Consider the following 23158-nt stretch of genomic DNA (forward strand, 5'->3'; position numbering starts at 1 on the left):
GAAGATATCTCAGCAGGACAGCCCTGGTTGGTTGCAGGGCTGTGCTGTCCAGCTCATCCAGGTGTCTTCTGGTAACATGTACATGAGCAATGGTGCAAGAAGCAGGGACTACAGCCCACATCCCTGGGAAAAATGGCTAGTATGGTCTTCAGACTGCGTGGTGTCTCAGGAACAGCATGCTGCAAATGGACCAGGTCTACTGTAGCAGCTAGCACAGCCCAACAGGAACTGACAGGCACAGCAAAACATTTAGGCACAGAAGACACTGTATGTATTTTATAGAGTTTTACTTCAAGCTGGATATGGTCATATGGATTGTATTTCCAGAAACAATTCCAGCACGTCTCTTAGTTTAGATTCATCTTAAAGGAATCCAACTGGCCCACCATGAACAACATGGAGAAGGAGGGAAATAAGTGGAGCAACTGAAGGATAGGCATCAAAAGCCCACTCCTGCCATGAACCACAACACTATAACTGCACAACCTACACCCAGGAGCAGCCGTGTGTGGAGGGAAAGACATTTTTATGCTACTCTTTAAGATACTCTTCAGATGTCAGTAAATCTGCACAGTAGCTTGAACCGCTCAATTCTTACTCAGTAACTTGGAACTGCTCACTGAAACAATTCTAACTCTAGATCAGAAATTGGTAAACATCACTGTACCGATCCCAAACTGGAATTTACCAGTTTCTGATGATTGGGTGAGATATATTATGTTATTTTAGCAATAGTGTTAGAATTAAATCAGTTACCAGATTTATTAAGCAAAACTCAAACAGGATTACTTATTACAAAAGATGATCTGGATCTCTGAGATTTGCTGTTTCACAGAGATTGAAAAATGGTGACTGAAACCAAGCATTTTCCAATTTATTGATGCCATTCAGTGGGTACTTCAGATAATAATTTTTACCCTCACCTGATACTATGAAAAGAAGCAAAAGTCTCCACAGTTAAATTCTTCAACTTTTCATACATTTGTTATATTCCCCACTGAAAGTCATGCACAGTATATTTAAAAGATAAAAAAAAGAAAATATATTTCAGCTAAACAAATCAGCTCAAAACCTTGGGCTAGCCGCATTTATTTTGTGGCACTCTTGTAGATGTCTTACTGATGCTTTTCACTGATACATCTTTCACTTAGTTATCACACTGCAATGGAAGACTGAGTGAAACTCCCTGCTACCACATGAACCTCCTCCCTACACACAAGAGCTCTGCCCGAACAGCGGGCTGCAAGAGAGGTGAGGAGGCAAAATCCTACTTGCTGAGGTTTCTCGCTCATCCCAGAACAGAGATTTTACAAACCAGTCCTCCCTTTTCAGCTGCACAGTGATCACAAATCAAGAATTCAGGACTTCAGTGGGATGACAGCAGTTCATGAAGACCATGCAACAAAAGTGAGGGAGAGTCAATTTGCTCAGTGTGAACACTGTCACAGCACCCTCACGTCCTGGCTCTCAAGGTAGGCACATTGCTGCTCCACACAGTTACTTTCTTGAAGCGATTTTTTAAAATCTTAGCATCTTACTCCTAAACTTTTGCAAGTAATGAAGAAAGACCAGTGTGAGAAGCAGGAACCAAGTTTTGTAAGTGAAGCATCTGCATTAAAATACATCAAGCATTATAAGCAAATACTTCAGGCTGTCTGTACTATTTGAAGTTCAAGAAACAATCTAATCCCCTAAGGAAACACAGCATCTGTATTGTATTGGCATGGGTGGGAACACAAGATTCTGAAGTGATTGCTAATTTCACCCCGGTTGAGCAAGAAATAACCTTGAAGCAGCCTGATAAGCAACTTCCTAATTGGAGCTCTGAGCTGACATTGCTTGGTCTTGCACCTGCTGCTTCATGATTGTTGAGAGGACTGTGGGATTCCTAACCTGGGGCTTTTTCTCAGGGAATCTCTATCATTCGGCTGAAGTTCACCTGACTCTACTCATTGGGATTTCATTGTTTATTTCTCCTTTTCAGAGAGAAGAAGAAGAAGGAAAAAACCAAAACAAAAAAAAAAACAAAAAAAAAAAACAAAAAAAAAAAAAAAAAAAAAGAGGTTTAACTTATTATGAGCTGTTAATTTTGTCCTCAAAAATCCACCAAAAGTTATATAACCCCTTTCACAATAGCATGCTAAAAATAAGAGCTGTTCAGCCAAATGCCACTGCAATTTTTTTCTAAGACCTGTGCCTCCAATTCTGCAAGACCTGTGGAAGCACAAATATTTCCTTAACTTTAGCAGAAAGTCAGTCAGTAGCTCCTTGTGAGACAGACATGAGTTTGTATAATCCTCAAGTTCAAGGTAAAAAAACCCGAGTATCTGTATACGCACACGTATATTTCCAGGTCATGATTTAAAGTAATGCTATTCGCTCTTGGAGCTGATCCCTCGTGGGGTTTCATAATCACAAACCATCCACCAAAGGTACAAAGGGGCACAGGTTTCAAGCACGAACTAATTTTTTTTTTTTCTGGTTTGTCTTTCTTTTTCCTTTGCGGGGAAGGGTGGGGACGCGACGCACGACGCCCCAAACGCTGGCAAACCTGGCCATCCAGGTGCCTTCCCGGGGCGCTCGGAGCCCGGCGCCGCTCTCGCTGGGCTCGCTCCGTGCCCGTGCCAGCGCCCCGCGGGCTCGGACGCGCCGCTGCCCCGAGCCGTGCGCGGCCCCGCCGAGCTCCCCGCGCCGAGCCGGGACGGGCCGGGCGGCGGAGCGGGGCTGCGGGACGGGACGGGATGGGACGGGGCTGCGGGACGGGACGGGATGGGACGGGGCTGCGGGACGGGGCTGCGGTGCGGGGCTGTGGGACGGGACGGGGCTGCGGGCTGTCACCGCACGGCGCCCGCGGGGCCCGCCGCCTGTCCCCGGGGTGGCGGTAGCAGGGCAGGGGAGGAGGTGGACGAGGAGGAGGAGGAGGAGGAGGAGGAGGAGGAGGAAGGGAGCGAGCCGGCCGCAAGAGGAGCGGTGCCGGGTCAGGGTCCCCCGGCCGCCCCATACCTGCACGGAGGCGGGGAAGGGTCCGCAGCGCGCTCCGTCCGCCGGCTATAGATCCCAAGGGGCGAGGAAGCGCGGTGGCGGTCGCCGCCCTGTGCCGCTGCTGCCGGTGGCGGTGGTGCGAAGCCCCGGCCGGCTGCAGATGCCCATAGGCGCTCGGTGGGGCCGGCGGTGCGCGCAGAGAGCGAGGCGGCTGTGCCGGTCCCGACGGCTGCGGGCAGCGCGGCACTGGCTCGGCGCAGCCACTGCCCGAGGAGAGGATCAAGGCCCCGCTTTCGATTGGCTCCGGTGGCCAAACAGCTCACACCGGCCTGCCCGCCCGCCCGCCCGCTCCTCCCGCCCGCCTCCCCTCCGCCGCCGGCCGCCCCGCTCCTCCCGCCGGCTTCCCAACCTGGCGGGCACTGCCGGCTCCGCTCGGTCCCCTCACACCCTCCCGCTCCCCTGCTACGCCCCCTCTTCCCCAAGACGACGTCCAATCCCTTTGTTTATGTTGGGACATTCTCACCCTGGGTCTGACAAAACACCCCTCCTTCCCTTCGCATCTTCCTCCGCGAGCTGAAGGAGCCGCAACTTTAAGCATTCGTGACATTTTGTGTCATGCTCAATATTCAGACACGTTGTTCTGTGAACATTTAAGAAAAATATCCCTAGCCGGTAAAATTGAAAGCATGCAGTGCTTGATCACCTGAGGGCTAAATCTGAGGTAGGACAAAGCATTCTTTGCCTGAGTTCAGTTTGCTTTTCTTACTCTGTTTGGGCTCCTAGCCTCGGCTGGGTTAGCTACACGCCAAATCTCGGCATGCACAGAAAATAGAACCAGGATGGCTCCTCGTCCTGAGTCTCAGGTTATCCACTCTAAGCGGCTGTGGTTGTCCTTCCTTGGCGCATCTTTGCTGTTGGTATTCCTTTTGCTCAGGATGACTTAAGTGACCTGTGGAAAAGTATTGTCCCTCCTGCAGATGTGCTGTAATCTTAAGGCAAATCTTAGACCTGTCTTATGGGCAAAGTGGCGAGCCTTTGGTTTGACCCTCTGTCTAAACAACGTACAGTTGAACCAGATGAATAGGTCCTGTGGGTTTTCTCAGTGCACGAAGATGTTGTAATACTTCCAGTAAGCATGCTGACAAAATTGCTTATTAAAATTAGGGAGAATAAAATGATGAGTTATAACAGATGCACTCTTAATTAATTCAATGACCTGCATTTAACTGATGCTGTTGAATTAAGCAGCATCTATGCCTGTTGCTACATCAGATGCCACTAAAAGTCAATATTGATCCAAATTTGGCAGATTGAAGCATTTGAAACAGAGGATGGAGTTGCAGAGATACCTTTGCATGACACCAGAATGTACATTTCTTAATGGTGACCTCCATAACATTTTAATTGATTCTGTATTTAATTAAATTTTTCCAACAAAATGGTATGTTGCTTTTCATTCCCTATAAAACATGCATACTTTTGTCTCTTTGGGGCATACAGAAAACTAGTTAAGAATGGTTTTGTTTATATTTTGTACAGGCAAAAGTCAGAAAAATAAAAATAGAAATATTGAGAAATATATAAACCCAGACCTATTTAGAAATACCCATACTTGGAGTATAGTCCATCCCTCATTTTAAAAGCTTTATTAGCAGAAGCATCCCTCAGTGAATTCAGTGAAGCTACACCTCTGGAACTTTAGTTACCCCCCAAGAATAACTAAAAAATCCCATTTCTTTTTTATTAAATGTTTTTCCTTCACATGTTGAGATTTATTTTTCCCTGGAGAAATGAAATTGCTGGTTTGGAGACCAAGCTACATTTCCAGCCATGGCCCAAGAGACACAGCAGCCTCTGCACTTCTGTCACCCCCCAGCCGTCACAGGCATGTCTCTCCCTGCATGCTCCTGATCCAAGTGACTGGCTGACATATATATATATATATATATATATATATATATATATATATACACAGACGCATACATACATACATATACAAATACACATATATATATATATGTGTGTGTGTACACTGTCTTTCAGTATTTCCTAAGTCTTCATTCTGACTTTTTCCTGGGAAGAATGTAGACTCCATTTTCAAGGCCTCTTCTCAGCCTCCTGTTTTTCTCCCTGAGCAGACAGGTATTTGTGTCAGAGGAAGGGGTACGGCCCTCCAGCTGAGCATTGGCTGAAGCAAACGTTATAGCATTCTGTTCCCTTAGGCTTCCTTCTAGCCACTAGGTTGCAATCATATTGTCTTATAATTTTAGTGCAAATTTTATATCCCGCTATGTGTTATTTGGGGGAAAAAGCTCTGAACTCATTAGAGAAGTTTTCATGTAATATATTTGCCATAGTCCTCCTTATGGACCAAGAACTTTCTTTGGTATAGATGGGACTTAGTAAGATTTTGTGTTTGCAGAGTTGCTACTTCCCATTAGATATTTTCAACATTGTGTTTGTTTCTTTCTGTGTTTGGATTCCTTTACAGCGCTGATAAGTTTCCCTCTAGTCTTGTTCAATTTAATAGCTTTTAACCTGTCTGTTTTATTTATGTCTGCTTAAGTGCTTATTTAATCTTTTCCCTTATAACTATAATGACCTTCCACAGGTTACTATAATCCTAGAAGGTATGTGGGGAATTTAAAGATTTAAAAGTCGTTTGACTTCATAAATAATTTTTATTTTCTCATCATGGGGTTTATTTTTAAACCAAAAATGTTTCATTTTCTGTTGGATCAATTATTGTTTTTCACACATATTTCTTTCACATATATAATAGTAAGCAAACTGAGATATTTTGGATTCTAAACAACTTTTTTTTTTTTTTTTTACAGTTTGGTTAGTGAGAACTGCAAAGGGTCTTGATCTGACAGGGAAAATACACAGCATATTTATTCTTTGGTGTGGTCTAAAACTAGCATTTTATACCATTAAAAATAGTTACTTATCCAGGTTTTTGTTTATATTTTAAAAACTGAAATCGTTATATTCTGCAGATAGCATTTCTCCAGCAATATCATTGTAAAGTACATTTTGCAGTATTGATATTGCTGCTTCTTTCCTCCACTGTGAGTGCCTGACTTCTTTTGTATGCTGTACTTAAACTAACAGACTAACCTTAGAATGTCCCCTGGCAAATACAGAGCTATTAATTCAGCAAGATGTTGGAGCCTATACCTACTTTTAATGTACAGATTTAATGACAATATTCTACTTCTGATGTGGCCACCCTTCAGGAATGATTGTAATCCGTGTCTTTTGTCTCACACTGAGACAAAACACAAACAACTGGTGCCCATCTCCTTCACAGCAAGGTCCCTATCTTTGTCGTCGCCACTACAGAAGCTGTTCTGCTTTGCAGCCCTGAACACAGAGCTTGTCTTGGTCTGTGAGCACATCTGGCAGGAGTGCCTGCAGAGCACCAAGAGCTGTAGCACAGCCCCAGAGCCAAAGGAGGCTTGAGAGATGGTACTGTCTGACACATAGCCCAACCTCATTTCTGCCCCAAGACACAATCCACAGTTACATAAATCAGAAAAGAAGAAACCTGGGAAATCTGGTGGTCCCAGCTGGTGATCACATGAATTATTCCTGTTTGTATATTGACATATCTGCACTGAATGAACAAACAGGTGATTTGTGTCAGGTTACACACATATCCTCCTCTCTTAGGCCCTGAGTAAGCAGTCAAGCTCTGCAGACAGGATCTGGCTCAATACTCTCCTGGAAGACTGCTGTCCTGAGACCCCTGACTGTCCAAGGGATGCCATTTCTGACTCAGATACAGCCCCACAAACTGATCCCACTGCCTTACAAATACCCCTTTTGTTTCTTCGTGGTTCCTGCCTCTCAACTAACCTGCATTGCCTTGTTCTAGTCCTAGTTCATGTTTATCTGCAACTTTAGGTGCAGGCTCTTTGATTTCTTCACCTTGCTTCTGATTTACTCTTTGGTTTGAGGTACCCATGATTTCTCATTTTTCCTGGGTGCATTTCCATTTGGAGCCTTGGGCTGGTCTGTCCTTGGTGACTGACTCCTGGTCTTGAGTTTCTTCCGTTTCAGTGGCCGGACCCGCCCCAACTACACTCACTTAGCACAAGTATTCCACTTGTGGCTCCTTAATAACTTCCGTTCAAAGCCACCTTTCTGAATGGGAATTACAAAACATGATATCCCAGTGTTGACGCAGAACATTTGGCACACAGCTTATCTGCACGATAACTGAGCCGCCGGTGGGATAGGTCGTGTGGGCAATGTCGGGTCGTGGCTTAGGAGAAGATGCAAGAATGCAGGAGAATGTGGCGTCCCTGCAAGATAAATCACACTTGTCAAGATCTTCAACGGCTCGTACTGTTTTCACAGACAATTAGGCACCTAAATGCCTTTGGACATAGTGCACCTGTTTTTTAGTTTGGAGTTCTTTCTAGCATTGTGGATGTAAGCCAGGAAAGCACTCTAAGCAGTGGTAATTTTGATCCTGTTTTTTTCAGTACTTTATCTTTGCTATGTGGAAAACAACTCTAAAATATGTGTCTACCTAGACAGGGCAACATCCCATCCCAGAACATGAGTAAATACTTCGTACAACCCCCGATAAAGAACTTCATTAACATGGATAAATGCATTCCTGACAAAAATGCCATCTCTGTATTTCACAGTCATCATGAATGAAACATTATTAGTATTGCCTTGTTCTGACTTCAAATTTAAATTACTCTGTGCACACCTTATACACCTTAGAAGGAAAAAAACCTGTTATTACATTTCTTTAGCTTCTTTCACTTCATTCCCATCAAAATTTCGTTTGAGCTCTCTAGATACCCTGACCCCATCTATGTGCTCCAGGCACTCAGGCTTTCAGGTAGTTGAAAGTTGTGTCTGCTTTGTTTGCTCTTTGGGAGGAAATAATGGCTCCTCACACATCTACCCTTGAAAAGTCTCCAGAAGGCTCACAAATTCACTTTACCAGATTAAATAAGATTAGTCTACACAGGGCCTGAAGAAAATTTCTCCATGATTGAAAATTTTTTTCTTCCCTGGGGATGATTCCAGCTTTGGCTGATGAAGTGCCTCTCAACACTATCTTTAAAGCTGTGATTCATAAAGTCATGAACACTACAAAACCTTTCAATTCTTCAAAATAACTTGAGGAACCTGAGCTACAGAGAATCCTTCAAACACTGCTAATCCAGAATGAAAGCAGTGATCTCATGTGCCAAAGCATCACATTTTCTGTTTCATTCACTCTATGACCAGTCTAGACTTTTGCTTGTAACAACTTTCAGCGACAATTAAAAGAAAAAACAATGTTAATCTCTCTGAAGTCCGGTGTTCTCCTTCTCTAAATTAACCTTAGACATTGTTCCTCCCTGTTTTGATGATGCTCAATAGTTTTAGAGCAGACAACCCTCCCAAAAGCTGGGATGGTATGAATGAATGAAGTCACAAGTTAATCTCCACTCCATTCTATTTTCTCTGGTTAGATTGCAATATTATCTAGACAAAGAAGAGAGATGAGTAGCAGAGAACAGAAGCCCATTTGAGATGAGTTCTCTTCCTTCTTCTCTGCCATGATGGGCTGTGGGGACATCTGGATCTCTAGGGAACACCACTAAATAGGACCAGATAACCTCAGAATATTAGAGCCAGACCAGCCCTGTCATGTATGATTCACTTGCTGTATAACGCCTAATAAAGGCAATATGTGTGGAACCAGGAAGGCAGCCAATGCAGCTTCTTCCAAGAACTGTGAGTAATTAACAGGGTCTCTGGTTAATTTCTTTCATGAAAACGTGTTGAGTGAGATTCTTACAAGTGGTACTTTTTGTGTGATGTCTCCCTCTACTCCCAAACAGCACAAGTTCATGCAACTTGAAAGGGAGAAAAAGTAAAATTCAAGTTTCAGAATTTGGGAAGAGTTTGTCTCCAGCTTCATCAGCTAGTGTATCCTTGCTTCACTTTAGGTCTTCATCTCCTGGTGGTTTTCCTCTCAAAATCTGGTTCTATAGCCCAGCTGTAGTTATTGTATCCCCATATAACATGCCCAAGCTTCTTCCTTTTTGAATCTTTGGCTTCTTTCTTTTTGAAGTGTTTCAAATCTCTAGTGTTTCAGAGGAAAAATCATTCAGAACTTCCCTGAGATTAAAGAAGCCTAAGTAGTTGCATCATGTTGCAAAGGAGAAGAAAATCACAAAAAGCAACATATTGTCCTTGCTTGTGGATCTCATGTCCAGCCACTATGAAGAAGAGGAAAGGACAATTCTCAGCCTGCTGTTACTGTTACACCTTGTAAGGAATGCTCCGTCTTTTTTTGCTCTCTATGTACTTCAGGCTTTCCCCTGGTACTGCTCTTGAAGCAGCCATTGCTGTCCATGACTGAGGTCATGTCTCCTTTGAACTTAACAAGCACTTTTTTCCTCACTACAACAGAGCAAGAAGGTTGTGGAAGATGTTGGAGCTGCCCAAAGCAAACAGAGCCTACCCTCACCCCACGCAGCAGAAGATGCTCCAAAATCAGCGGGGCAGATTTTAAGTGACAAGAATCCTGCCAAGGATTTGTTGAGGATGGAGTACATGTGATAACAATTTAATATATGCATCACACAAGGCAGAAGTTAATATTCCTTGTTATATTAATATCACATGGCACTATTGAATTTGATATTTTAATTAAACCTAAATATATCTCACTGATAGTGATTGGCACTGGATGTTTTGGGAAATACACAAGCATTTAACTGAAACCATCAGTTCAAACAAAAGACAGTATCCTCTTCAATATTTCAAATGCATTATGAACATGTCAGCTAATTGTTCTGAAGAAATAATACTAAGCAGCTTCTGAATTAGTTGATGAGGTGATAGAGCACAGAATATCTTATAATGTAATGTTTGCCACATATAGCTGTCTCTGCAGGCCCTTGAAAACATAGTGCCTGCTCCCTTTATGTTCAGCATCTTTGCTGGCAACATGGGCAGTGGGATTGAGTGCACCCTCAGCAATTTTACTGCTGCACCAAGCTGGGTGGTGTCACTGAGTGGCAGTGGACATGCTGGAGTGAAGGGATGCCATCCAGAGAGACCTTGACACACGTGAGAGATGGGCTGATACAAAACTCTTTGAGATCAACAAAGCAAAGTGCAAGGTCCTACACCTGGGTCCTAGCAATCCCAGGAACACCTCCAGGCTGGGCAGAAAAGTAATTGAGAGCAGCCCTGAGGAGAAGGACTTGGGGGTGATGGTTGATGCCAAACTCAACATAAGCCAGCAGTGTGTGCTGGCAACCCAGAAAGATTCTCCAGTGGAATCCTGGGTTGCATCATAAGGAGTCTGCTCAGCAGGCTGATGGAGGAGATTTTCCCCTTCTACTTTGCTCTTGTGACACCCCACCTGGAGTATTGTATTCACTTCAGGTGTCCCCAGCATAAGGACATGGAACAGTTGGAGCAAGTCCAAAGGAGGGCCATGAAGTTTTTAAGTGGACTGGAGCAACTCCCCTGAAAAGGTGGATGAGACAGTTGGGGCTGTTCATCCTGGAGAAGAGAAGGTTGTGTGAGACTTCACATCAACCTTCGAGTGCCTGCAGGGGCCTGCAGGGAAACTGTCCAGGGACTCTTCACCAGGAACTGTAGTGATGGAACAAGGAGTAACATTTGCAAACAAAATTAGAGAAAAAAAGGGTAGCTATGGTGAAGAAATTCTTTGTAGTGAGGGTGATAAGATACTAGAGCAGGTTGCCCAGGAAGGTTGTGGATGCCCCAGCCCTGGCAAGTGTTTAAGACCAGGTAGGACAAGACCTTGGGGAACATATTCTAGTGAAAGCTGTCCCTTCCCATGGCAGGGGAGGTTGGGACTAGATGATATTTAGGGTCCCTTCCAACCATTAACATTTTATGATTCTAAGTAATTTTCTTAAGAGACTTTTTCATAATAGGAAATAAATAGATGTGATCAGAGACCATTAAAACTGAATTACAAAAAAAAATTGTATCACTACAAAACCATTCACTTGTGTTGGATGAAACAGAATGGACTGAGATTGGGCCAGAATAAGTGCAGTCTTTTATTTGCTGGAAATCTAGGAATATTTATATGTATTTTTAAGTGAAATGTATCAGTTTGAACAGCACCAGCCTATTTTAATTGTACAAATTGACCATGAATTGAATTATTTTTGCCAAGTTGTGTTAATTTACCTGGCCAGTTCTGTAAAATTTATGCACAGTTAATACTTAATTTATCAACTTTATGTAACTGTTGGAATTCTTTCCTTCTCTTTGCTCCTAATGTCACACCATTATGTCTGTCCATTTCTGACTAAATTATCCATCTAAACTTTGAGAAATATATGTGCAGTAACTAATAGCACATTGTTAGCTATATATAGTTATTTTTGTTTGCACATTGTTTCTTAACTCCTTCAGTTCCTTCTTTATTTTTTGTTAGTTATTAAGAGATCTTTGTCAGTTGTGGGTGGATTCACTATGAAGTCTTCTTTTAAATAAAACATGATCCCAAGTACTGTGTGTTATGCAATAAAAATTATGTATGTAAAGAGATAATATTTAAAGAGAGTCAATTTATGGAGAAATTAAATAAAGATTTGTCTTTTCCTCTTCTTGAAGAGACAAGGAATTTCTTGGATTCCAGCAATGTCCTTTACCACAAAAATACAATGTCAGGTTCAAACTGATAAAAGAGCAGAACTACCAAAAAAGAAAAATACATCTCAAGAGCAAATCTGTCATCTGAAGAGTTCTATCACAAATTCTAGGAGCAAGGTGTGCCATCTTCCTGCTCCAGCCATCCTCACTTCCATGAGAATGCTTGCTGCTAACCCAGCTTGCCTGCCACCTCTGGGAGGCTGAGCTAGAATCTAAATGAATGCAGATGAGTGTCCATTCTCAAAAATCAACTGCCCTTTATTAACATTCAAGAGAACTATTGAGGGAATTTGTGGTCTTTTGTGGTCTATGGCAGTGCAGAACTTCCTTTGCAAGGGGAAGCTGAGGGGCAAGCACCAATCTCTTCCCCCTGGTGCCCAGGGACAGAACACAAGGGAAGGGTGTGAAGTTGTGTCAGGGGAGGTTTGGATTAGATATTAGAAAAAGGTTCTTTATCCAGAGCTATGGGCACTGGAACAGGCTTCCCAGGAGTGATCACAGCACCAACCTGAGGGAGTCTGAGAAGTGTTTGGACACTGCTCTCAGGCACAGGGTGTGACTCCTGGGGTGTCCTGTTCATGGCCAGGAGTTGGACTTGATGGTGCTTTATACCAATCACTTAGTAGTTATTCAATTTGATTATAAGATTTGATAATGAGACGTATTGCTGTTCACACAGATGCTTATCCATTTTGATATCAATCAGAGATGAAATACACTATCTATTTTAATTTATGGTAAATTATGCAGGGACCAGGAGGGGCTCATCCATAGGGAACACAGAGCAGTCCAGGCAGTGCAGGTATGTTGATTATTTTACAGGCTCTGCAGCTGTTGTCATGAGTGCTTGATGCTGCATGTGGAAAAGCAGTGTACTTTCTCTAAATGATGTATTTGATTACAACCAAGTATTTATAAAGCTTCCAACTGCAAAGAACTTAAGGATCTTAAGCAAGTTAAAAATGACAGTACTGCCATGTGTACTTTACTCTCTTTTCATGCCATGCTATTTAAGATCTGAATAATCCACTTTTCTATATATGATGATAAGCCTGGGTAGGAATAAGGAGAAATTCACAGGCTAATGAAATAAGATTAGACCACTTGAATCATTCTGGAAACCAGAAGGCAATGCACACCATAGTTATTTTTGTTTTAGTCCTAGATCTGTACTTTCATTTAACAACCTCGTGAATCCTTTAGTTGAAAAGGAAGGTGTATGTTGCTCCTAGCAAGCCAACTTACATAATTAGAAGTAAACAAACAAACTTCTGAATATATAAGCATGTCTACAGATTTGCTTTCAATACCATCACTGTCTGCTTAAATGTTACGTAAGAGGGCAGGTTTAGTGCTATTCCCTCTAACCACGAGGAAATTCAAAAACATTCAGAGGTAAAGGTTAGAACTTCTGCTGCTCCTGAAGCGCTCTGGGTACACACAGTGAAAAAATTACTTCGTGTCATAAAGTATCATATGCTTCATTCAGGTGTCCTGGACATCTGCAGTGGAAAAATGAACTTCAGATGAGCAAAGCTCCATAGTGTAGCAATAGCAAGGGGACTTGCCCGTATGCCTTCTAATTTTCACAATTTGCATAATTTTCTAAACCTAAGGCCTGTGGGAACGGAAGAATCTGGAATTGGAGTGCTCAGGATGAGAGGAAAACAGACATAAGGAAAAGTCTGCGAAAGCTCTGGTCACAGAAGGATTTGACAACTACAAAGTTACATACAAAGACAAGGACATGCAGCATAGCACCTAGAAAAGTTACATACAAAGACAAGGACATGCAGCATAGCACCTAGAAAAATTATGTGTTAAAGAGAAGGGGACATCACAATTCTCTGATGTATCAGTCCACTTTTCTCTGAAAGTTCATTGGGCTGGTGCAAAGAACTCAGAGAATATTTTAAGGACCTCAAATAATTAAAGTTTTGCTTATGCAATTTTTCATATTCTGATTAAGTAATGAAATTTCACTAGAGGAAGCCTCTGTGGATGAGACACATGTACAAGTACTCATGCTTGATGCGTTAGACCACTCATCCACTCCTGGTGTCATTTATGTTACTCAGGTAGCATAAACAATACCAGGTACCCATTGCAATAAGAATGCCAAATACAGAAAATACGAATGGTCTGAAGACTATTGTTTTGGTAAAATATAGCTGAGTGCCTCTAAATACTGATCAAGTCTGATGAGTCTATAATTTGCAAGTGAACTTTGAATAAGTGTGGAAAGAGTCCTAGAGCAAATTGTTAAGTGCAGCATTATCTCTTCCCCCGTACTTTGAACATATGTCTAAGATTGCATCATAATTCACATCTCTACCACACACACACATACACACACAATCACAAACAAACTAACAAAAAAACACCACCCAGAAACTCCAAAACCAAGCCTCCTAAAAAACCAACCGAACAAACCAAACAAACAAAAAAAACCCAAGAAAACAACAAAAACCACCACAATGTATTTTTTCTTCTATAAGAATCAAAGACCATAGTTTAAAATAATCAAAGATCAAAGTTTGTCTAAAGCTTGGCTTGGGTTTTCCTTTGGGTACGCTACTATTGTACCAACTTTTAAGTACATGCTCAAAGAGAGAAGAGAAGAGACATAATGCTTGAAAGTTAAGTACCTTACTTCACATTGACTTATTGCTTATCAAGGCTCAAGAGGAATCTTAAAAATCTTGAAATTCTCAACTCAAATCCATAGTTCTAGCTAAGCAAATGATGATCTTTTTAATAAGATAAAGGAGTCTAGATTCAAAAGTTTGAAGTGATGGATAATGTAGTAAGTCCTTCCCTGCTTATACAATTCTTATAACCTTTATTTTAATCTGAATATTTCAAAACACAGCTTTCTGACACTGGATCTTGTTATGCCTTTGTCTGCTGGATTAAAGAGTTCTCAAAGCATTCCTGAAGTGGTTTCCTGAATGCTTTCCAAATTTTCACAATCCTTTTGAAGGTGTAGATACTGGGGCTGGACATGGTATTCCAGCTGACAGTTAAGTTTCATTACCTTGAAATAAGGATTAACTGGGAAGTCAAAACTACATAACTTGGTGTAGTGACATTTCACCTTTGGTGACCTGGCTTAAAATTTGTGTTTGGTCAGCAAAGGAAATTGTTTTTCTAATCTTATCTGAGCCCCTTCTGACGTTTTTTCCATATCAAAAAGAATTGCTTTCACTGGCATAATTTTCCTTCGTGCCTAAGGACAGGCCTAGCTCTGGGCAGGCTGAATAGCAGGTTTGAATGGCAAGGACACGCTGCCAGAGCTGTGTCCGTCCTGAGCGCAGGCTGTGGCTGCTGCGCTCCCAGGCACGAGCGCGCTGGGAGCAAACACCGCGCGCACACGAGCTGCGGCCGCCCACTTTCCCCTTCCCTGACCTCGGGCACTGCCAGTGCAGCCCCCAGCAGGATCCCTTCTCCCCTCTGCTTGGTGATCCTGCCTGAACAGTGGTGAAGGAAGCAATTTTCTTTACAGCCTCAGAATGAAATGGTATTTCACTCTGCAAAACGACATAAAGACTTGAGGCTTGCAAGATGAGTTTCAGGAAGTGAGTTACAGGAAGCAACCTAATTTAAAAACCCTTTTTGCACTACAGAATATTGCCAAACAATATGCAATTAAGAGAGTGAGATGTTTCCAAATAGTTTTTCTTCAATAAGTTAAAATTTAGGACCTCATACCGAGTATTTAGATAGCGATATCTTCCAGACTATGAAGAGATAGAAAGGTAGGTGAAAGAGGAAAGAACCTAGTTGATGCAAAGAATCACTATATTATTAGAATATTATTAGAATAATATAGTGGTTCATTTATGGGGTTTGGATAGACACATTATTATTTAAATATATATACATAAGCATATACATAGCTATATTCTAATACAGAGGTTTTTGCTTGCCAAATCCTTGTTTTTCACTGCAAGATAAAGTTACAACATGGTTGTTGGGATTCATCTGATGCAATTTTACCTTCTAAAGTAATAATTATCAACTTTAAGTTATTCACCTACGTGCCCTTTTGTGACTGGCAGAAGGAAAAAGATACCCCTTGAGTAACTGGTATCATAGCCTCATCTATGGCATCAGAAGAAATTATTTGCCCTATAAACATGCTTCTTTCTCTCCACTGAGTATCAAAAAATCTCACAAAGTCTTTTGTATTTGATGTGATTTTTAAGAAAGTGAAGTTAATTAGTTGTAGATACCCTCACTCATGCAGGTTAGAAATTTATATGGATATTAATGGGTACAGTCAGTGTTTCATCAAAGCAACAAATAATCATAAACTTCTTTGTAGCACATTTTTAATGCAGTGGTGCCAGCTATTGTGAAGAAGACAGGATGAGGAATAGTTAGAAGGTGTGTGAGAGCCCTGAAAGAAATCCTATGCTAATTTCAAGAGCTATTAATGTATCTGATGTTTGTAACATGTAATGTTGAACCGATACTCTAGCAGGATTTTCAAGGAAGAGGGAGATAATCAGAAAATCATTAGTGAAGAAAGGTCAATGAACCCTTTATTTTTTGCATCAAAATGTCCTGTAGCACTTGGGACAGCCTTGCCATACTCCTAACTGGGAAGTCATGATATGACAGCTGTATCCAGCTCAAAAAGTAGCTTAGAAAAATTTGGTTGCCTAGAAAGTCATGCCTTTTGGTTAGAAAACAGACTGTGTGTGCCAGAGGGATGTTTCCACCGCTTTGCTGAAGGAAGAGCTGGGATGTGGGAAGTTGTCAGAATCCTAGCTGGAAGCAGCCCAGCCATGCTCAGTTTCCCTTTCCCCCTGGAAGTCCCAGAAGCAGCAAGCCTGGGCTGCTAGAGCATTTCTTTGTCCCTTTCTGTTCTATACTCCTGCCCATTCTTCTTCTCCTGTCCATGATGAGAATGTCTGGCTCTTGCCCTGATTCACTTCAATTCCAGTCTTGGAATGGAAAAAATCAGCTTTGCTTGCACAACTGAGATCTCACAATCTGTCCCTCATTATTAAACGCTGGCAGACTTGAAAGTGTGCATGCACAACATGGGGAGGTGAGCCTTTGGCATGGGGAGCTCTCTGAAAGTGGTTGAAAAACTCTTTCAGACAGAAACAGTGGTTTGGTTTCAAATTGATGCACTCTACATTGAAATGTCAGGGTTTTTTGCTGTTCTGTAATTTCCACTAACCCGTTTCAAAATCTCAAACAAAATTATGTTTAGAGTCAAAATATCCATCAATTAATAATAATCATATTTATAATCTCTTATTCTGTTATGATTAGTAATTTCATTGCTTTCCTAAATATATGAAAAATACAGTAACAGAATATTTAAAGTATAAATATTAATGTTTCAAAGTTTCTATTTTTTCCTGAATGTGTTCAAAACTTCCTGGAGAAAATACAAGATTATTTTTCAAGCAGAAACATTCCTCAACAAAATTTTCTTTTAAAAGGCTCTTGATGAGATGTATTTGGATTTCTGAGCAGCTATTGTCTTAAATCATTTCATCACTGAGTTCTGTAAAAAGGAGCCTCACTTGGTGGAAAAGAAGTAACATCCAAGCAGCCTCATCTGGAAGAGTATTAGCAGTAGCAGAGATCTGCAAGGTTTTCATTTGCTTAACAGAAGGCCTTCAAAGTTCGTAAAATAGTAATATTTCCTGTTTCAGAAGGAGTAAGGGTGAAAAAATAGCTTATAATTCAGATTCAAGGAAGAGTATGAAAAAATTGCTTACTTTCTTGCCAAATAAAATGTAGGATGAAATAAATGTTCTTAGGAGTTTAGTAGATATGGAGGGGGTGGTCAAATACTGGAATAGGCTTCCTAGAGTAGTGTTCAATGCCCAAACCCTTTCAGTGCCTTAAAGAGGCATTTGGACAATGCCGTGAACATGTGTTAAACTTGGTCAGCCCTTGGTCAGGCTGATGGATCTGATGGATCAGACTACAGGATCATTGTAGGTCCCTTCCAACTCAAGTAGTTCTATTCTATTCTATTCTATTCTATTCTATTCTATTCTATTCTATTCTATTCTATTCTATTCTCTAAGCAAAACAGTTCCTAAAACACCCTTGGGCTTTCAGGGACTTCAAGTGTTTCAGGCATATGCAGATTTGGTATAATTAAAAAACAACAGTGTAATGAATTTTATGTGGGTATGCTCGCCATTCAAACTGCACTGCACTTTTCAAAGTACACATCTGTGTGTACTAGATTTTGAAAAACCATAGCTGTGACCTTATTGTCATCTACCATTTAAAACAAGAATCAAGCTCCCCTAGATGGAGTAGAACAATGCTGAGCACATCAGGGAGTACCAGCTGTGCTATGAAAACAGTTATTGATAATATACTACACACCAAGAAGAAATATCTTGTGATTTCCCTATGTGTTATGAGCATGTAATTAGTTGAGCAGAGTATGGGAGTTTAGATGCACATGGACAAGTGCAAAAGGTAGGCTAACAGAGTGAAAGAGGAAAAGGAAAGATGGACTATTGCTTAAACTCTTTGAAGGTTGCCAGCACCACCAGGTATTAATGATCTGCCTTAGAAGCCCAAAGATAGAACCTGTGTGCATCTGTAGTCGCAGCACAAGGACTCTCTCCACAGCTAAAACTCCTTATTTACTCATCTGAATTGGGTGCTGGAAGACAAAGAAAGGAAAGTAATTTGAAAATTTTTACTTCAGTTCTCTGGTGTACAGCATGGAAAGTCCATGTGTTATCAATACTTTGCATGAACCCAAGTTACAAATCAGAGCAGCACACTAACATTAACAGGGCTCCCTCAGTCCAGAACCAGACAGGCTTGGTTCTCAGCTTAATAGACTTATTTAAGAAAAAAACCCAAACAACAAAAACCCCAAACCTATGTAGGGAAAGATTGTGTTTCCATCACAAGCCTAATAAAATATACAGTTTTGGCTTCACTCCATCTAGTGGCAACCAGGCAGAAATCCTCTCTCCTCCTTCCCTAAAGTAGCAGTGTGTGAGCTATGGCTAAAAGTTAATTTTGCATGTGTGGCAGGGTTTGGGCTTGTTTACAGTCACTAAAGTCCAGGAGACACCAATTCATGGGTTTTGATGTGCTTGTCACTGACAGAACATGGTTGCCATTGCACCACACCCCTGGTGTGGAGCTTGGAATGGGAACTGCTCAAGAGGAGGCAGGAAGAGAAATTTCCCAATGTAGAGGAAAGCAAAGATCTGCTGAATGCCTGTAAATGAGTCGTGCTGTGGTAGAAAGGTCTGAGAAAAATGCATTAGTAACTTCTGAAAAAGGTTTCTTAAGCAATGGAAAGGCAACAGAGAAGGGGCAGTTTCATTCATCATCAAATGTCTCCTAGAGTCCTCAGTAAAAAATCTGGGCTCAAGCCTTCTTATTCTGGTGTGCTGGAAGCAGACTAGTTCTTACAAAGTCTTTTAGCTATTCACATGTCTGTCCTTGAAATTATTTTTCTCTGATGTTTTATCTGAGCTTGCAACATTTGGGATTCCATGTGAGTTTCTAAACAGGACAAAAGTCACAAGAAGGTAAGGCACGGCTCTGTCTGCATCCGGGTCCATGCTCCTAAGCAAAGCATTCTCTCTGAGCATATCAGTTCTCACATGAACTTGCCCTAGCGTTAGGTTGGATTTTATATTGGATTTAAATATATTGAATGGTCTGTGCAAAATGTATCCAAATACAACACCTGAATTTTAGGAATGTTCAAACATCATTGAGATCCACAAGCTTTAATTAAAGTATAAAAATTAATTCTATATGTGTGGGCACACACAGACACAGAGTACATATTTTATTACCTGTATATATACAATTACATATACATAATGTAACTGTTTCTTACATAACTTAGCAAAGGATCTGGGTCTCATTCTCCGGTATTTTGTATAATGCACAGTTTAAAAGCAATCTTTCTGAGGTTCTGTGTAAAGGCAGATATAGAAAGTAATTTTACGTGGCCTCTCTATCAATCTGGGTAAGAAAAGAAACAAATATAGTGAGATAATTTTTATGAAGCATAACTGAACCATGCCTCTGTTTTCATTAAAATCATATAGCAATTAGTAAGTGATGATCTGGTTTAGAAGAAGGAACATATTGTTTTTGTACACTGTGCTTTGTGTACTGCTTGAGCTAAATTAAGACAAATAACCAAGACAATATTTTTCTTTGATATCAGTAAATATTGGCATCAAGAAACCTATTGCCCCATTATTTTTAATGGGAAGAATTCACTCTAAATCTTTTTTTCATCAAGTTGAGGAGGTGATGTCATATGGTAAAGGCTGGATATTCCAAATAAATCACTAACAAGTCATTTTGGCTGAGCAGTATGTGTATCAGATATGCAAGTGAACATGTCTGGAAGAAAATGCATTATTGTCATAAGACATAGGAGTCAGAGCCTGATGAGTTTGTGTATCTTGCAAACAGTTACACAAGTAACCAGATATTTCCTGCACAACTCAACATTTTTAAGGGAATGTCCTAGACTTTATAGCAAATAGCCTTGGATTACACGCTCAGACCCTGATTCAGCACCCACTGCTGAGTGTTTCACTCTCTTCCTGCAGGCCCTCGCACGGCATGTTTGTCAAATGTGCGTTGTAAAATCCATTGCAATATCCAAAGGGCGCCAGTGGCTGAGCTTTAGGCATTAGTGCGTGTCAGACCTGCCTTCCCCAAGACGTGGCAGCAGCCTACAATCACAGGCCACCTTCTCTGCTTTTATTAGTCTCTGATCCTAAGTGTCCCAAACGATTTAGAGCCCATGGAACTGGACCCACCCCCCAGCACCCAGGAGATGCTCCGGTGCCCTGTGCTTGTTCTGCTCATTGCAGACGCCTGCCCCATGAGGGGATTGCTCCAGCTCCACCCTCATGGCCACCAGCAGCGCTAGGCAGGCACTCTTTTGTCCACTGCTGGGCCTCAGTCTCCACATGGGAGGCCCTGGATGTGTAAGAGTCTGGCTATGGGTGTCTGGCTCCAAGGCAGATGTCCTGGAGGATGAATTAAGCTCCCCGTGGGGAGTGTGCAGTAGATTTAACTGCCTCATAGGCAGTGTTGGCTATCCAAAGGTTATGAGGCTATCTACTAAAGCTCCTGCTAATTTGATCTGCCATAAATCCTTAAAGGTTTTATCAGCAGGAGGAATCCAAAAATAAGCTCATTACTCTTTCTCACCAATTGACTGTGATCTTTTCCCCTAATTTCACTACCAAACCTTTTTAACTGACAGAAAACAGAGTATCAGTGGACAAATTAGACCTCTTCCTGATCACAACGTAGAAGAGGAGGAGCTATGCCAGTATAAGCTTGGTTTATACAAGACTCAATTTTTGCTGCAGGGTTACTGAGGATCCACCCTGCAGAGAATCAGAGCAGATGTGTAAAGTCTGTGTGGAAATAGGAGCCTTCCTTTCTGATCGACCTGCAGTGATACCTCAGGCATAGATTAGACCCCAGGAAGGGCATTTCTCATGCTATAAAGTCTGGAGGTGGGTGAATATTTTTACAATCAAAGTGAGGCTGGGGCAAAGAAAAAATGAATAAAAAGAAAAAGCTGGTATGTCTCCAGGAAGCTCTGTTTTTCATTTCACCTGAACTGTTTAGAATTTTTACAACTGAAAATTGCTTCTTTCCATCTGTGAAACATTTGCTTCTTGGAAAAGATGCACAAAGCCAAGACATGAAAGACATTTGAAATAAATATATAAACTAATGCATTCTTTGGAGAATCCATGCTGTTTCCCTACTGCTCCCCATTTTCTTATGAAGACCTCTCCACAGATGGAGGGCAGCCGTGGTGCCCTCAGCAGTAATGAGTGAGGGAAAATAACTTCGGTAAGTAAATTACAGTAGCTCATATGCCTGCAGTGTTAATAGATTCTGTTTCTAAAGCATAGGCCACAAACCAGTTTAGTGAGAAGAGGGCATCTTTCATATATGTGCATTCAAAAATGTTACAATTTCCAAAGAATAGTTACCTAATAGAATCATCTGTGGGTAGTACTGGTGTAAATACTTTGTGCAGGAATGGCATGGAGGATGTCAAGTGAGGCTACAGCACATACTTCAGAGACAATTCAGGGCTCTGTTCATTGCCTCTGTTGACATTATGGTAGCTGAAGATTGTTTTGTACAGCTCAGTAGAGAAAGAGATAAAACAAGTCATTTCTCTGGTCTTTTCCTAACATCCCAAAGTTTATAAGTACCCAATAACAAAAATAAAATGGCAGTGGTGGCTATTGCCAGGTTCATAACTCCTCCTGCTCCTCTATGACTACATCCCTCTTTAAAAGGCATTACAAAGAAAATTACCCAGAATACCTCAACCAAAACTATGGCAGGTAAGTGAGGAATTTTCCTCTGCCCTTTAATCTGAAGTGATTGCAGTATAGCAGAGAGAATGATGTCCAAGTAAAGACAACACCAAAGGCAGGTACTCGCTCAGAAAGAACTGAAGTCTTTCAATGGACTTGGGCCAAAGGATACTGGCTCATGCTCACTGCAGGTTTTACCCAATGCTTTTCTCCCTGGAAAGGAGTCACCAAGTGTCCTTCCATATGCTCCAGGTAGTGACGAAGTTCAATCAGTGACAGCTGCCAAATTCTGCCTGCCTAGGAGCAGGGATATGTGTTTGCTAAGGGTTTCACTGGATTCAGAATCAGAAAGCAAATGTTGCATTAGCAGGCAATAGAAAAAGTTATTGAGCTGTCATATCTCAAAGTGATTAATTATTCAATGTGACTAAAGCGATTGATTAATTAATTATTTAACAGAACTTCTCCTAATTGTTGCTTAGCAGCTATAAAAAACTGGAAGGAGCTATTTTGGAAAATTGCATACCATCCTACTGTCAGGTGTGTTGATTTAGGTGGTGGCACCAGCCTCCGTGGTCGACCAAATTGGAGACCACATTTCCTTCATGATTTGTGTTGCTGGAGATAGGGATTGTATTTGAAGAATGAAGGAGAGGAGCCAGGTCTGGTAAGGGCCTGAGGAATCCTTTTGTTATTCGGATTGAAAGCTTGGCTGGTTATGTTGAGAACAGAGATTTGCTCGCTCCTCTGTAACTATCCTGGAGAACAGAAAACATGGATGTGATCTCCTTTGGAAGCTCATATATTGCTGTAAAATAGACTCAAGAGTAAATCTATTCTTAAATCTTTTCTTTAGCTTACTGTAATTTTGGGTACACCAAATATCAAGCTTTGAGGAAGAAAAAAACAAAAAAGTGAAACCCCATAAAGGCCATGTGTTTGATCCCAGGCTCAGCAAGGCGTTGTTCCGTAGATGAATGTGCAAAACTCGGTTCTATCACTCTGCTAAAGTGAGAGCTATCAGGGGCTCCTTAATGTGTTACACAAAAGGGCTGCAGCACACAAAGCCTGGAACACATCAGTGTGCAGATCCCAAGAGGGTCCTGTGGAGTCTATTACTTTGATGAAGTGGTATTTAAAATTGCATTACCCAGCAGCTGTTTAACCCT

At 41.5% G+C, this 23158-nt stretch overlaps 2 protein-coding genes across 2 annotated transcripts in view; both read right to left on the bottom strand.

The window, feature by feature from the left end:
• Positions 1-3199, bottom strand: part of GREM2 (gremlin 2, DAN family BMP antagonist) — a 40861-nt gene extending 37662 nt beyond the window's left edge. Inside the window, exon 1 of the mRNA XM_059469579.1 lies at positions 3004-3199. The gene's annotated coding sequence lies outside the window, so the exon portion shown is untranslated. The remainder of the gene's footprint in view (positions 1-3003) is intronic.
• A 4044-nt stretch (positions 3200-7243) lies between these two features.
• The window catches only part of RGS7 (regulator of G protein signaling 7), a 249872-nt gene continuing 233957 nt past the window's right edge, over positions 7244-23158 (bottom strand). The window contains exon 18 of the mRNA XM_059468138.1: positions 7244-7292. The gene's annotated coding sequence lies outside the window, so the exon portion shown is untranslated. The remainder of the gene's footprint in view (positions 7293-23158) is intronic.

This window comes from Ammospiza nelsoni, chromosome 3 (genome assembly GCF_027579445.1).
Source record: "Ammospiza nelsoni isolate bAmmNel1 chromosome 3, bAmmNel1.pri, whole genome shotgun sequence".
NCBI lineage: Eukaryota > Metazoa > Chordata > Aves > Passeriformes > Passerellidae > Ammospiza > Ammospiza nelsoni.